The sequence below is a fragment of the Muntiacus reevesi genome, chromosome 12 (genome assembly GCF_963930625.1).
Source record: "Muntiacus reevesi chromosome 12, mMunRee1.1, whole genome shotgun sequence".
Taxonomy (NCBI): Eukaryota; Metazoa; Chordata; class Mammalia; order Artiodactyla; family Cervidae; genus Muntiacus; species Muntiacus reevesi.
The window spans coordinates 77,581,089-77,592,262 of NC_089260.1; the positions used below are offsets into that span (position 1 = coordinate 77,581,089).

The following is an 11,174-nucleotide window of genomic DNA, read 5'->3' on the forward strand; positions in this document are numbered from 1 at the left end:
ATCCTAAATTGCCCCCAAATTGTCTACAGGACCATTTACTGACACTGGTGCTATCATTATGCTATCTGGAAGGAGAGTGTCACCATTTTCTAGAACACTCACCAAGAATAACTACAATTCTTATAAATTGATGGATGGAATCAGCTACAAAGAATATTTCAAGAAAGAATACTTTTCCTGATTCCCTCTGAGGATAAAAATGTTACAGGTGAGCAAAACTCAAAACTACAAAACTACAGATGAAGGATAGGTCTGCTATTTGAAGCAAGTGATGAAAGAGGAAAATGGAGAGGAAGAGCTGCTAGGTGACCAGCTCTCTCTGTCTCTTCATGGTGAATGAAGGCATAGCACCTGGGAATGAAGCTGGGCCTGGTTTAGCTCCCTTGGAGTCCAGCGTTCTCAGCTTGCTAATGACAAGAAAGTAAAACTTAATCCTTTTGTCATACAGGCCAGAACTTTGGCAATCATGATACTTCTTGTGCGTTTCTGCTCTAAATTGTTTCCCAAGGAATAATATGATGGTCTCCAAGAAGGGGCTGTGAGATGGAGTTCAGTCCATCTGAACTGGTGTTCAAATTCTATTTCAGAAGGGTGGAGGCGATGAGAATAAATTACTGACCTTATTTGAAAATAAATTGGCAAGTTCCACTTATTACTGAAGCTGTGATAGGCAGAATGTGCTCGTAATCTTTTTACACTGGCCTTTGATCCACACTGCCGTTCAAACGTTCTTACAAAATCCATACTTATGGTATATTTCTAAAATAAGAACAAACAGGTGGAATTTTCATTTTAAGGAAACTAACCAGAATCGGGATCATATACTGAAAAATGGAAATCAAGATAAAGATCAACACACAGAATCACAGGTTTAAGATCTTTATTAGGCCCTTACAGGATCTTCCTCTGAAGATCCCCACACTGAGTAATGCCCAAAGTGGTTCTCTGACTTGCTCAAGGTCTTAGGTGGCAAGCCCATGAAGAGACCCAGGTATTCTAAGTCCAGCGGTCTTTGAGTGACAGCTCTCACTCATCTTCTAGGGCACCCCTAACTGTGCACTGGAACCACGAGATCGCAGATTAAGTGGTGTAATTTTCACTGCCTTTCGAGAAGAGGTAGAAAATTTAAGAAAGGGAAGAAAGGAGGGAAGAGAAGGAAAGTAATTACTCAAACCATGTGAGTAAGTACATCACTTTTATAGACGGGACGGCGTGGAGACTGACAAGGGGAGTCTAGCAACACCACCAAGAGTAGCAGCTAACACTTACTGAACATGCATCATCTGCACGCAGTGCTTACAATTGTGTTATTTAATTAACCCAGAAAGCTACACTACCAGGTTAACTGCTTTCACTATCGTCTCCCATGGAGATGACACTTGCTCTTCTGCTCAGGCTCAGAGGGAACTGGCTCGGAAACAAAGCAAGGAAAGGGAGGAACCAGAAGCCCCGACGGTCGGCAGTGCAAACCTGCAGCTGCACGTCCTTTGGCAAGGGCCCTCCTCCCCAGGCTCTCGGGAGAACACTGCAGGATTTCCCACGTACTTCTCACTGAAGGGAAGCTCTCTTCTGGGTCACCAAACCGATCGCCTAAATGTGATGTCTGTGATTACATGGGGAGTGTAGTACAGTAAACACCATATAGTGTTAAATTCTTTTCAGCTGGTTTTGAGCTGCCGCTGCTGCTGCTAAGTTGTTTCAGGCGTGTCCGACTCTGTGCGACCCCACAGACGGCAGCCCAGCAGGCTCCCCTGTCCCTGGGATTCTCCAGGCGAGAACTGCAGTGGGTTGCCTTTTCCTTTCCCAGTGCATGAAAGTGAAAAGTGAAAGCGAAGTCGCTCAGTCACATCCGACTCTTAGCTACACTTACTGAATTCCGTAAGTGTGGTCTAGATGTGGGGAGCTGAGAGAAAGAAAAGTATTACTCATCCCTTTTGGGATGAAACTACACCCCTGCATATAATGGATGTTAAAGGAATGCAAAAATACTTCTCTCTTCTCAAAAGCAAGTCCCATTAACACTGAAAACTGAAAGCATTTCTTGCAAGAAATGTAACCACAACCATTAAGTATTGGTTTAGAATTCTAAAGTCAACATTTCATCAGAAACCTTCATTTCTGAGCTGGAAAATCTCCTGAGCCTAACATGATAAATATGATTCTCTAAAGAGGGATGTAGAGAGTCTAAACTGCTAATGCTTAAGACCATTACTTCATTCTGCTTATGGTATCTATTTTTAAAAGCCCTACTTTATTTATTTACAAAGATTTATTTTATAAAGTCACAAAACTCAGTGTCACACAACTTGTTGAAAATCATATTACTTAATTATATGGTTCAACATACTGTAACAAGGGCCAAGAGAACAGATAAGTGGTATTTCTGGGATAATAAAGTTCCAAATTTGGTGTCTTACCTGTTGTGAAGTTATTCGGCCCAGGCTTACCACACTCAACTTGTGCCTTTCTACTGCTGCTGCTAAGTCACTTCAGTCGTGTCCGACTCTGTGCGACCCCATCCCTGGGATTCTCTAGGCAAGAACACTGGAGTGGGTTGCCATTTCCTTCTCCAATGCATAAAAGTGAAAAGTGAAAGTGAAGTCGCTCAGTCATGTCTGACTCTTCATGACCCCATGGACTGCAGTCTACCAGGCTCCTCCGTCCATGGGATTTTCCAGGCAAGAGGACTGGAGTGGGGTGCCATTGCCTTCTCCGTGTGCCTCTCTACACTTTATAAATTAGTAAGCAAAGCGACCAAGCACAATTAGAAAAAGAGGCAAATAGAGCTTCTAGAAATGAAAATAATGATAAATTTGAAACAGATGAAAAGGAATTTAGACACAACTGAAGAAGGAATTCTTGAACTAGAAGAAAAGTCCTAAGAAATTACCCAGAATGTAGCACAAAGATGAAAAATAAAAAAAGTATATTCAGGAAACATGAAAGATAAAGTGAGGATAATTAATTAAGAGTTCTAAAAGCAAATAATAAAGGAATGAGACAGAAGCACAATTGAGTTAATGAATAAAAATGATATAGAAGTGATTTAAAAAACCACCAATCCTCATTCAGAAAACCCAACAAATCTTAAATTCAGCAAATAAAAAAGAAGTCCATACTAGATATATCATAATGAAATAGCACACCAAAGTCACTGGGAAAATTTTAAAAGGAGCCAGGGGAAAAAGCCATTATAACTACCAAGCAACAACAGCAACAACTACTTTCAAGTGACAAAGTTCAAAGTGCACAGAATTCTACTTCCAGCAAAACTACCTTTCAAACATAAAAGGTATAAAGCTATTTTCAAACAAATATTGACTGAGGGTTTATCATAAAAAAGTGAAATTTATCATCAACAGAAATTCATAACAGATGAATTTTTGGAAGAAGGAAAATGATCGAAGAGAAAAGGTATAACATTCAAGAAGGAACAATAAGCAAAGGAAATGATAAACATGTGGAATATTTTTGAGAGGAGGAGGATGGCCATGTTAAAGCAATAAAAATAATGCCCAATTGGGGGGCATAAAAAAATCAAAATAGAAATAAGACCCTGGTAACGAACATATACTATGGAATGGCATGATTGGCATCTAAGATCCTTGTGCTGTATGGGAGGCTGAAGAACACCAGTAACTTTAAATTCTGTTAAGTAAACACTAAGGTTACTTAACACACAAATAAACAGAGGGCAGAACTTCCAAATTAATAGAGGGGTAAAAGAGAATAAATGAGAAAAACAAATTCCTGAAAGTGCACAATACAAAGAAGGGGAAAGGAGAAAAAAAAAAAAACGAGAGAAAAGAAAAGAAGGAAGAAAAATGGGACAAATAGGAAGAACTAAAAAAACTGTAAATATATCAATCACTATGATCATTGTAAATTTAATAAATTACCTAATTATAAGACAAAGATTGTCATATTGAATAAAAAAATAAAAAAACAAAAATCAAAATGCAAAGCAGGAAGAGGAGGAGAGGCACTAAGAGGCTGAGCAACAGGGTACTGAGCAGGAGAGTGAGGTGCAGACTCAGGCCATTTGGCCTAGAGTCTTCATTCCTCTCCAGGACACTACATAACATCTTTAAAAGACGGAAAATGAACATATGGGTTTCCTTTTGCTATATCAACCACGAAGTCTTTTAAATAAAAAACATGATTAAAAAAAAAAAAAGAAATATCAAGGCCTCCTAATCTTTCAAATTATATAGGACATTTTTATACTACATTAATAATTATAATATTAGTTGTATAATATATACTACAATTCAATTACTACTTCTTGTTTTCCTTCAAAGGGATATAGCAGAGATCTACAAACTTAATTTTTCATCGAGAACAACTGTAAAGAGATTTGTTTTCAGCGGTCCTTAAGATCTTTTTTAAAACTTAGATAAAAAACATCCATATCTAGTCATAATTGCTTCTCGACTGAATTCTACCTTACATTCTAAAAAATATTCTTAGTCCCCAAAGTATCACAGACTATGACTTGAATAAAATAATGTGTGTATTTTTAAGGTAAATGCTGGCTCTGCAACTCAGATTGTGATTTTCAATAAACCACAGAACCAAGATTGTGCAAAAAAGACATGACTATCTCAGGTTAACAACTGCAAGAATCAAGACAACAGAGGGAAAGGTACCTGGTGAAATCCATCAGGATTCCCAGGATTAAAAAGCAAGGGTAATTTTTCTTCTAATCCTCGTACTATTTCTGGCCAGAGAGAATTCACCAAAAAATCATAGCCAGAAACAGTACTGCCCTTTTCACTGTAAGATAAGAGAAAAATTTCAGTCAAATATACCAGAAACATCTACTTACAAAAAGCAAAATTCCATTGTGATATTTTATTAAAACAAAAGTTCCTTAGCCTAAAATTTACTTCAACCTTTTAAAAACAACTATGTTTGTCAATTATTTTGTTTTTAGGCCCAAACTTCTATTTCACTCCTTGATCTCATTCTCACCTAGAACCTGACACATCCTCTGTGTCCTGACTCCTACAATTATCACACAGCAGACAGCTGGGGTCAAGGATAATGGAAAACTACGCCAACTTGTTGTGGCAGTTGTCTCCCCTAAAATGGGCTACCATGTTTATACACTATCTTGAAAAAACAGCAATCTAATACCACAAGAAAAACAATCTTTGTATTCAACCTTAACACCACTCAACTCTAAAACACTAAATCACACTGATTTACCAATTACTAACAGCTTTGTGACTCAGCTATCTCTGATTACCTTCAGGTCTAATGTTCTATGACTATTTCATGTAAAATCTGGGTTACAAATCTTAATACAAAAAAACTGATAACATTCATGGTTTTCATATGCACATGCTTTATTTTGCATTGTAAGCAAAACGGCCAAATTCTGAGTTTCTAATTCACACACTTAGGTGAGAGAGAACACTAAGATAAAATCAAGCTCTCAGGAGCCATAGAGCCTGAGTTCAAATCTCGGGTCATTTAACTTCTCTGTGTTTTGGTTCCCTCATCTTTAAAATCATAGGGTCATTATATGGAATAAGATTTGTAAAGCATTTGGGATGGTGTATGGTTTGTAAAGCATTTAGCACTTACTAACATATAGTGCTATGTTAATAGTGTTAAATATATAGTACATAAATAAAAAAGGTGGGTTCCTTACATTTCTCTCTACTTAAAAATCTGTAAATATCTTTAGGCAACAGCATCTCACTGACCTACCCACTTTGCTGCATTGTTAACATGCTCTATATATTAAGGTAATTTTCTTTATATTCGATGAGGGAAAGGAGATGCCTATGTCCCACATACCCAATTCCATGTATCATATCATATACTTTTAATCCCAGTAAGAACTAGCTCTAATAAGGTATAGGAAGAGAGAACAAAATTGAAGATTTTAGAATACAAATGCACACAATATGAGCAAATGAATGACAAGATCACCTCATTTCCAAACTAAATATACAATTAAAGCCTCAAAAGGAAAATTTAACTCTGCATGATCAACAATTAGAAAAGCTAATTTACGTCCTCTGGATAATAACTCCTGAACATCACTGCTGTTGCTGGGTATACAGAGCACCCAACGGCAGATGCTGAGCAAGGGAGGGTCCAGGGCAACAAGATGATGCAGCGTGAAGCAAAGGCAGATGACCTACCAAGGTACAGTCTAGATACTCAAATTTCTGAGCTTTCTACATGAGTTCTGCCACCCTGAAAACTGTGGAAAAGAACAAACATGTGAGGCATGAAACTTGACATTTCAGGACCAAGACTAGGCTTGTCAAATCTAAAGATTGGTTGTTTCATTACTGTGGCCTCTTTAATTTCACATGATGACTTCTATTAAATTCTTACCCCAAATCCAAATCCAACTAAATCTTCATGATTATTACACAAAAGTGGCAAAACAAAGCTTCATCTGAAATCATCTAGTGGAAACAGAGAGGGTACTTCCCAGTCAATCAGCACATTTATTCCCCAGGTTTCTCTTTTCAAAGAAAAAAATTTCAAGACTAAAAATAATTTTTACTCCATGAAAAAGGGACTTGATTTGCCTTTCTAATGCTGCAAATTGACTGAGTCTTTCATTTCACAAACATTGGACAGTTGCTGTCTTAAGACACTGTGCCAAGGGTGGGGAGTATGGGTTGTGCAGGATGGGAGCAAGCTGTTAAGATGCAAATTAGTCCTCAATAGAAGTGAAAGCAACATGCAATCGCCTACAGAGAATAGGATGAAAGCTAGACTTCAGGATGAAAGGTGGCCTCTTGAAGGAAGTGGCATCTGAGTTGGGGCTTCACACGGAATGACAGATCAACAAAAAGAAAGGGAAAGGCAGAGGACTCTGAGGAAAAACACAGACCCACCAAATGTGTGCCGGGGACCAGCGGAGCAAGGGAAGCCCACAGAGTGCCACACACAAGGACCACTGAGGCCGGAGTGCGCAGGGCCTCGTGCGCCGCATCAAGACGCCTAGACTTTCCTCCACACGCAACAAGAAGCCACTGAAGACTTAGGAAGAAGGCAGTGACTAAATATCAAATCGTGGGTCAGTGTGACAGCCGAAGGGCAGAGGGGACGGGTGAGAAGGGAGAGGGTGGAGGCAGGGAGAGGAGGTGGGCAGATCCTGTTATTCTGGATAAGACTATGACGAAGGCGCGGATCAGGCCAGTGGTGATGGTGAAAGGCAGCTGGGTATTTATAAATCAAAGCGAAAAGTATGGAAATCAGGCAAGAGGAGGGAAAACTTAAGATGACTTTAACCACAATTAATATAAAACTTGTTGAATTACACTGAATTCATATTTATAAACAGATTACAACATTAGAATAATGGAAGGAAACCAACTTTTATTTCACATGTAATTGAGGAAAAAGTACACAAAAGGGGAAAATATGGGTTGTGAATTCACAAAGATGTACCCTTTACCTCTGCCCTACTCATTAGTTTCCTTCTGAGGCGATGACCCACACCCACCTCATAGTGCCATGCTAACAATTCACCAGGGGAGCGCATATGAACCCGACCCAAACAAGGTAGCAATAATCAGCAGGCGCCAAGTTCTAAGTACAGTTGCTTAAACTACCTTGAGATGGCTCCTCCTGTGACCTCTCGAAGAAGGTGGCAGTGATGGGGAACGAACTCCAAGAGTTTATCATACGTGAACTGGAGATCACTCAGATAACTATCAACAATCTGCTCTAGAATCACCTATTAAACAAATAGCATTTTTTAAAAAGCATCTAAAAGAGAGGTATGAATTACACACTACAGGAAAAATAGAAAAAACCTCAAAAGTATGCTTCCTCATGCCCCCTCCTCCCCAGCTAACATGTTTTCCAACAGTAACAGCTATACTCAGAACTAGATTCAGGATTTGGAAGCACAGCTCTGACCCAGGGGAGACACAGGCTGGGTGACAGAGACTGGCCTGAAGCTGGAAAGCCAAGCACATTTGTCTCCTCTCCTCCCGAGACTGAAAACAAAATAAAATGACAATTTCCCATAACAACAGACCCTCCCTGTACTGATCTCAGCCTTTTCTTCTACCATAATTTAGATCAGGGGAAGGCGTGAGACAGAGAAAGATGGAAATATATATTTTATTTTACTTTATTATTATATCTTTTGTGTTAAGGTTGACAGTCAAGACGTTAATGACAAGATATGTATACAAATTAAAAAAAAATGAAAATGTGGCCTTGGCTTATTTAATATGCCACTGAAACATCAAATGTTTCTCTTAGGTTCAGTTCAATGAAAAACAAAGGCATAAGCTAGTAATGATTTTCACTTACTGAGACAGAAATAATGTAGGTAATTTGTCTTTTTCATTCTTATCAAGTTAGGTAAGAAATAGAACAGGATAGGAAGAGAGGAAACTGACAGATCATTTACTTTTAGTAACTCTAATAAAAGCTGAAAGGATTACTGAAGTTAATCCTTACATTTCATTTTTATCAATGGGATTCCATTTCCCCCATTTATAAATGGGAGGCTTTCATCCCAAAGTCATGGTGAACAGGGCTTTGTACTTACTGGACAGAAAGAGCATCCACACTGACAGAGGACTGAAGAGTCTGCAAACACTGAGGATGGGTTTGTGACTTTTATCAGTTTGAACCAGATGAAGCTGCCGCTTTTGTGTGTCAGAAAACGTTGAGTATTGGCAACTTCGTATGGTACCGTCTACATCCTGGCTGCTCAAAGGCAGAATGTGCATACTTTCCAAAGTTTAACTGCATCCTTGGAGATGAAGGACACTGGATAGTCAAGTTCTGGACTTAGGGTATTATGCTGCTAATTTGCCTATGAAAGTCCTGCATCAGTGACTATTTCCTCCCTCCCACCTTTCTGGCTAAGAGACTCCTCAGTATTCAAGACTTAGGCCACATCTCTGTGAAGACAACCTTCAGCACAGACTTTCCATGGCCAGGGTTTCAGCAGGCTCCCTTACCAGGAACTTACACTGTGGTTTTGGTATCTGCTTACTTGTTTCATTTTACACACTAGACCAGTAGTTAAAAATTCATTTTAAGAATTTAGTGGCAAATAATTCAGATACCATAAAACTAACCTAAAAACATTTTGATACATTCCTTCTCCCTAGGCAAGACCCTACTCCCACTAAATTAACATGATCCCTGGGCATCACTAAAAAACACTTGAGAAGGTGCCTGACTCCTGCATGCTGGTTGTAACCACCAGGGACCAACCTTTTCTTACAACTGATGGTACTACAGTAACTGAGAATCTTTAGAGAAAGGCCTCTAAACTACCCCTTATACCCAGTAAAGCATCCAAGACAGAGCAGATGCTCTATATGAACATCTGCTGAATGAAGGCCTTATTCAACAGTACACAAACCTCATCTATGTATGGTTTCACGAGGACTTGACCAACTAATGCCTCTGCATCCCATGTCTTGTCAATTGTGGCGTAAGTCCGTAAGCAGGGCCGAATAATATCGACACTGGAAGTCTGAAGACCTTCTAACAGGAGGCCTTCCAGCGACTGTTGTAACATGGCTGTAATACCAGCTATACGCTGCAAGAAAGACAGGTTAAAAAGCTCCAGTTGCAATCATTTCTAAAGATCCAAACACACACATAACAAATTTCTTATTCCAACAGAAGACATGTAAAATTAAATATTAACATTTTCTGGAGAGAAACAATGAATCTCTCCTCCTCCTCACATCTCTTTGTAAGTTAATCTTTGCTGTATCAAAGGAGGATTTAGATATCACTTCAGAATGAGGTTCTTTTAAGCTACAGAGTAAATCTGACAAACATCATGATTCTAAAGTCCAGTCAAGAGTTTTGGATAAATTAATTCTGACTAAATCATATAGTGTGTCAAGTTACATGAAATTTAGAATTAATTTTACCCTTATAAGTCAGAGAATATGCCTGTGTCTTTACACAAAACCTATAATGTGTGACACTTAGAAGGCAGGGGCCTAAAAAACAAAAAATGAAAGAGAAAATTCAAAGCTAGTTTCAAAATCCTGCAGATCAAAAACTGTCAGAACAATACAGGCATACCCTGGCAATACTTCAGGTGTGGTTCTAGGTCACCACGGTAAATTGACTACTATCACAATAAAGTCAGGTATGGGGGTTTCTTGGATTCTCAGCATATATAAAGGGTCTGTTTATACTGTACTACATACAGTATGTTGAGTTTGCAAAAGCATTATGTGTAAGAAAAACAAGATACAGACCTTAATTACTTTAATTAAAAATGCTTTATTGCTAAAAAATGCAACCATCATGTGAACCATCAGTAAGCTATCATCATTCTGCTGGTGGAGGTTTGAAATACTGTGAAAACTACCAGAATGAGATACAGAGATTACAGGACTTGAAGTGAGCAAGTGCTGTTAAAAGGGTACTAGCATGGTGATAGACCTGCTTGATGCAGAGCTGCAATAAACCTTCAATTAAAAAAAAAAGTACAGTATCTGTGAAACACAATAAATCTAGGGGCAATAAAACAAGGTCTGCCTGTACCAGGTAAAATCAAAATTATTTAGCAAATTCCTAAGTACTAAAGTGTCAAAAATCTAGAACAACAGTTCCTGGTCTTATTTTGTCCAAAACAGGCAAGGCTTTGCTTTGAACAGCATGACACTGTAACTGATTAAATTCTGTGGCAATTCTCTCCAAAATTTCAGTCAAAAGTGGGCTAGTGGAGACAATTAAAAAGAGTTAATTTCTAAAGGTTTTTAATTTCCAAGAATATATCACATGATTGGCAATCCTGATGCTTTCATTGTGCTTTTCCATAGCCCCCTTGTTATAGGTAGAAGCTATAGCATCCTTTGTGCCATTAGCTTTTACAGCATATTCTGCTGCTGCTGCTGCTGGTAAGTCGCTTCAGTCATGTCCGACTCTATGCGACCCCATAGACGGCAGCCCACCAGGCTCCGCTGTCCCTGGGATTCTCCAGGCAGGAACCCTAGAGTGGGTTGTCATTTCCTTCTCCAATGCATGAAAGTGAAAAGTGAAAGTGAAGTCGCTCAGTTGTGTCTGACTCTTTGCGACTCCACGGACTGGAGCCTACCAGGCTCCTCCATTCATGGGATTTTCCAGGCAAGAGTACTGGAGTGGGGTGCCATTTCCTTCTCTGGTACAACATGTTCTAGGACAGTGGAAAACTAGAAAAG

General features: G+C 38.9%; 1 long non-coding RNA gene across 1 annotated transcript; it reads right to left on the minus strand.

Annotated features, from left to right (window-relative positions):
- Positions 1 to 356: 356 nt before the first annotated feature.
- On the minus strand, positions 357 to 7,838 carry LOC136145120 (uncharacterized). Its single transcript, XR_010658694.1, has 3 exons — positions 7,590 to 7,838; positions 4,650 to 4,776; positions 357 to 759 (listed from the first exon to the last, which is right to left on the minus strand). It is a non-coding gene; the product is annotated as an uncharacterized lncRNA (long non-coding RNA).
- Positions 7,839 to 11,174: the final 3,336 nt, after the last annotated feature.